Source organism: Theropithecus gelada, chromosome 2, assembly GCF_003255815.1.
Source record: "Theropithecus gelada isolate Dixy chromosome 2, Tgel_1.0, whole genome shotgun sequence".
In the NCBI taxonomy this organism is placed as follows: domain Eukaryota; kingdom Metazoa; phylum Chordata; class Mammalia; order Primates; family Cercopithecidae; genus Theropithecus; species Theropithecus gelada.
Window position 1 is genome coordinate 114,622,274 of NC_037669.1, and position 6,000 is coordinate 114,628,273.

Genomic DNA, 6,000 nt, shown 5'->3' on the forward strand with positions numbered 1-6,000 from the left:
TATGCCCTAATTCTGATTCATTTATGCATCTATTCAATAACTAATTACAAACGACTTGCTATCAAGTAGACTCTTGGCTTGGCACTTAAAATAGTTTTGGGAAAAATAGAAATGGTTTCTGTTCATGTAATATTCATTGTCTTATAGTCCAGTAGTAGAAACATAAGTTAAAAATAATTAGGCAAATAAAGTATAAATATTAGTACTTTGAGGAAAAATTTTAGGATATTATGAGATAGTGTTTAGTAGATTGTAGAAATAGCCACAAATACTTCCTCTTTCTGTATTCATGCTCTTATAATAGTACATTGCAGATTATATCATATAGAGATAAAGTCTAATTTTCACTTAGGTGAATCATATACCTTACTTTGGCCAATAAGTCTTTAGCAAATATGATGCAAGCAAAGTATTTGCATATTGAGGATTTCTCTTTTGCCATATGTTGAATTTGAAACCACCACGAGACTATAGAGAAGAATTAAGAAGTTCCATTTTCCAGATAGCCAAACTCCAAATATGTGAATCAGGGCATTCAGGACCAGCCAGGTCTAAGTCAAATGGCCAATTGATCTCAGAACCTGTGTCTGACCTTAGAGATAGGAGTGAGCCCAGCTGAGACTAGCAGAAGAACCATACACCAGAACCCAGGCCAAAATACTGATACATGGAATTGTGAGTGAAATAAATAGTTTTTATTTAAGCTACTAAATTTGGGTTATTTTGTTATGCATCAAAGCTAACTGGTAATAAAGGATGTTAGGGGGACCTAATTTAGCTTACAGAAACCTGGAAGACTCCTCAGAGGAAAGTATATGATGGAGAATGAGAAGTCAAGTAAGAAATGGCAGGAGGAATATATTTAGACAGAAGAAAAAGCATATTTGAAAGCTTTGCGTGAGGAAGAGCTTAATATATCTGAGGAAAGAGGAGAATGTCAATTTTCTCTGTTAGAGTTCTTCCTTGTTCCTGAATCTGGATGTCTTTCTTCCCCAACCTGCTTTGCATACAGCCTCAGATTTGAATTTTGATAATTAGGTTTCTACCCAATTTTCTATGTTTAATAAAACACACACCACACACACACACAGACACAAACTGTCTTGATCATCTACCACTGAGCTGCTCTTATTATTACCATACTCTCTTCACTGGACCACAGTGCTCCCCCAAACTTGAGCTTGCTGGTTTGAGTCTTGCTATCTGATGACAAACTTTCCTGATGTCCGTTTCTTGTCCTGGGCTTTGAGAATTGACATTCATAGATTTGCTGTCTACTGTTTCTTACTACACCCCACTGTAGAAGTTTGGATTGGAAGAGTAATTGTAAAAGATGCTCATGAAATCAAATAGGTAGATGATAGAAAGACAGATTTATGAGCAGTTAAATGAAAAAAGTAAGTTACAGAGCAACACCTATAAGATAATCTAATTTTTGTACAAATAAAATAATACACTATTGTGTTTATTATATACTACCCACATATATGAACACACACACATATATATGTGTGTATATATATATATACACACACACCAACTTAACAGTGATTGCTTTTAAATCCACAGTCCTAGGATTATTTTTTCTTTGTTTTCTATCCCTTTATATTGTTTGAATAAATTGAATTCAATTTTCTAAAGAATGCTCACTCAGGAAATATACATTCATTAAGTTGGCTACTGAGATATATACCAAAAATTCAAATTTCCTTTGTCAGTTCATAAATACCCACATCTAGCACTTACGGGTATGACTAAGGGTGGCAAAGTCAAACAGGACTTGGGGGTGCCAATGTATGTGACTAAACTTCAGGAGAGACAAACTAGTTAAAAACTAAATATAATGTTTGCACAGTTTGCAACATATCATCAAAGTTGATAGCTTCTCACTAGGCTTTAATGTTTTATTATATGAATCTATGTCTACTAGTTAATTCTTTGTTTTTTTCTTTAAAAAAGTAAACGAAGAATAATTAAAATATGTTTGTTAATTGAATTTCTCTATTTTGAATTTTTGTCTCTGGAGAGAGGGAGCAAGTAAGGTAAATGTAACAACTTGATACTTTGCTTTTCCTGAGAGATTCAAAGTCAAAATAATAAAGCAGCGAGAGCCATAGTTTTTCAGCATCTTTATTCTTTACATGTAAACATATATGAAATATGTTAAACACCCACATATCTGATCACATTCCAATTACCTTGTGAGATTTAGGGCAGGTTTAACCCCTCTCCTTGCTTTTGAAATTGTGGAAGCTGAGGCTCAGCATTAAAGGAGTCAGCTAGGGCCACACGCTGGGCCAACTGACTAAAGGGTTTTTTGCAAAGATCAATATAATAATTATCTGGATAAATTTAAATTATTCCCCCAAGGACAATATTTCAACTCATATTTCTTTTCATGAATAGTTTCTTCGGAGGACAGTTTAGTTTATGGGGCAGTTTTATTACAAAGTATTTGGCCCAACTAAATTTGATTTTCTAGATGACTAAGTAGCCATTTATTGTAGGGAAAGATTTTAGATAATATGAAAAGGTCAGGTAAGAGCTGAAATATGTAAATTTCATGTCATCATTCATTTTAAGTCAACTATTTCTTCATTATGTAAAGAATTTGCATTTGATTTCTCTGTCATAACACTCAAGTAATAGGAGACTGTTTCATTTTGTACTGATAAAATAAATAGAAATTTGGACTTTCTTCACAGAAGCATAGCCATCTTCAAGCACTTACATAGCACTTCGTATTTCTAAACTACTTTACAATTTTTATGTTGCTCATACCTTTCAACAACCTTGTGAATATGTCAATAGTATTAACTTAAATAGGAAAGAAAAGACATAGAAAGTTAAATGACTTCTCCCAATACATAAGATTTTATGTTTTTACAACCTCATTGAATTATTAGATTAAAATGATATTTTTAATCTTCTATGTTCTTTGTTTATTGTTAAATAATTTATATGAATTTAATAATGATTATAGTTCTAGGAAAAAATAAGGAACCAAATTTTCTTTTCATATCATAGCATAAACTGTATCAGGCATTTAATTTAAAAAATTGGTTTTGCAAATAATAAAAATATATTTTGTTGATATCTAAGGATTAGTTTTCATCAGATTCTATTTTATTTCATTTTAAAAATGTTCATTTGTATAATTTACTGTATAAACACCTCACCTCTATGAATTACTTAAGAGTTGAAGTAAATTACTACAAAGTTAAAAATTCCCACCAAATTAAGTTTATCTAGATCTGATCATTAGTTAAGAAATATGTTTTAATTTGGCTCATGTATTTCACCCCAACAACTCCTCTAGGTAGGCATCGCTATCAGAATAGTAAAATATGGTAATGTTGCAAAAATAGGTGAATACATTCCAAATCCTAATAAAATCTCTGCTATGCAATTGCCTTAAGAAATAATGCATACCTGGGCCCTTCTCTGGGCTAGGACACTACTTGCCTTTCTTCGACATTGCGCCTCTCCCTATTGCTGGATTCGAGCATCTAGTTTTGAGATGGTAAAAACACCCCAAATGGAGTCTTTGATTCGCCTGTCAAGGTCCTGGAGAATGGTTTGACAGTCAGTCAGCCATCTCTTCACCACCCATATTATCAAATACACAGAGGAGAGAGAAGTGCCCCCAAATCTTTCATCATGAAGGACTTGCCGCTTCACCACCGGGTCTCTGGCTGGTCCCCTTGCCACCATTGCCCTAATAAGCTCCTCCAACCCTGACTGCCAGCCCTGCCAGGGTGCTCCCAGGGCCAGGACCACTGTGCCCAGAAGGTCAAGTAGCCTCCTAGCACAGAAAAGAACCCAGAGTATAGAGCAGAAGCAAGAGAGTGAGCCACGTATTGTTAGGAGAATTTTACAGTGTTGCCCTTGGAATGGGCTTCAATCTCCTCTTGTTTTATGGGATATTTATTCCTGTGCTTCAGTCAGTAACAGCCCGATTTATTGACTGATTTATTGATCATTACATGGAGATGTTTGCTTATGGTTGGAATTCTTCCTCACGACAATTTCCAGTGCTCTTTGGGTTATCCACTGGTTTGTGCTTTGCAAAGCTGTGAATGCCATTTGATGCCAGGATACAGCTGACCTGGCTTTTGAGGTATTAGGGAGAAAGCCTCACCCATTCCCTAGTGGGAATTGCTGACATGGTCTTCACCCTTTTGATGACATGGTCTTCACCCTTTTGCTGTAGGCTCTTTTCCTGATTCAGGGAATATTTGTGAATCTCCTTCCCATACATTTTGTTGGTCAGCTGGTTAGTCTCTTGAACATGTCACTTCTCTCTCTCTGTACTGCTTCAAATATCCTTGGTTCAATAAAGGAATTGAAATGCATCAGCGGTTGTCTAACATAGAAAGGAATTGTCCTTACTGCTTTGGATTGGTTTGCCCTTGGCTTTTCTCACAGCAATGCAGCCCTCATATATTATCAGCCTCTTCCAGTTGTGCCTCTTCTCCTTGGTGGCCTTGTTAAGCAACAGACTCTTCCACAAGGCGGTCTACCTGCAGTGTTTCTTGAGCAACTCAAATTCTGCAGAGAAGTTCCTATCACCACCTCTATCTCCTGCCAAACTGAAGGCTGCTGCAGGCCGCTGAGTCTCCTGCCATCCAAAGGAGATGGGCAAGATTGGAGAAGGTTGTGGCAGCTCTCTTCCCTGTTCACCTACCCCTGCAAGGGAAGGCAGGACCCACTCTGCCAAGGGCCCTTTGCTTATTCCCTTCTCTCTGAGGAATTGGAATGTTTGTCTCTGGTGCCTGTAAGGCAGGATCTTCCTGGCACCAGTGTGTGGATTTATTTATTTATTTACTTATTTATTTCTTGAAATGGAGTCTTGCCCTGTCATCCAGTCTGGAGTGCAGCGGCACTACCTCGGCTCATTGCAACCTCTGCCTCCCAGATTCAAGCGATTCTCCTGCCTTAGCCTCCCGAGTAGTTGGGATTACAGGTGCCTGCCACCACGCCCAGCTAATTTTTGTATTTTTGGTACAGAAAGGGTTTCACCATGTTAGCCAGGCTAGTCTCGAACTCCTGACCTCAGGTGATCTGCCCACCTTGGCCTCTTAAAGTGCTGGGATTATAGGCGTGAGCCACTGTGCCCAGCCCAGTGTGTGGATTTTTAACACCACCGTTGAGTGTGAAAGGACCACAGGTTTTTCTGCAGCTATTTTCTATCATTTGCAAATGCCTATGCCTGGACTGACTTGAATATTTTGGTTTTCTCCCTGTGATATTTACCCTTCTACCTTTCCTTCCTGCCTTCTACCACCCTTGGATGAATCGATCTTGTAATTCTAGCTGTTGTATTTTGTGGATTTGTTATTTTTGTCATTTTGCTGTGAAGCACATACATTGGGTGTGGAAGGTAAAGGACAATCCCAGTTGCTCCTGGTCACTGCAGTCTTGTTTCGTTTATCTTGTAACTCAGGTTAGGTTTTCATCTCTCTTGCTCCAATGGAAAAAAAAAAAAATCCTGAAGAGATGGGACAGGAGGAAGGACCTCACAGCCAAATCTGCTGGATTTTAAAGAGTGTTTTTTGTTTGTTTGCTTGTTTGTTTGTTTTCTTTCCCGTGAAGGGGAAAAAAATCTGTTTTCACTGTTACATTTAAAGTCCGCCAACTATGGGGAAGTACCAATTCTGGACAAGTGCCACTGCAACACAGCACTAGAGAACCTGAGTTTTTCAACTCTGTTTAGGGTAGGAGGCAGAAAGTTACTCTTGGCCACTGCCAGGTCTATTTCATATTTCAAAGGAATACTGGGTGTTACAAATGGAAATGGAAAGGGTAAACTTGTTAAACCTGTGATTGGTTGGTGTTTTCCTGTCATTTTAAGAGACTAAATGTGGGGGGCAGGTATCAAAATACTTGCAAAGTATTCGGCTGGATGCAGTGGCTCACGCCTGTAATCCCAGGACTTTAGGAAGCTGAGGTGGGTGGATCGCTTGTGGCCAGGAGTTTGACACCAGCCTGGGCAACATG

At 38.0% G+C, this 6,000-nt stretch overlaps 1 pseudogene; it reads left to right on the top strand.

The window, feature by feature from the left end:
- Positions 1-1,750: 1,750 nt before the first annotated feature.
- On the top strand, positions 1,751-4,616 carry LOC112619372 (annotated as a pseudogene).
- The last annotated feature ends 1,384 nt before the right edge of the window (positions 4,617-6,000 follow it).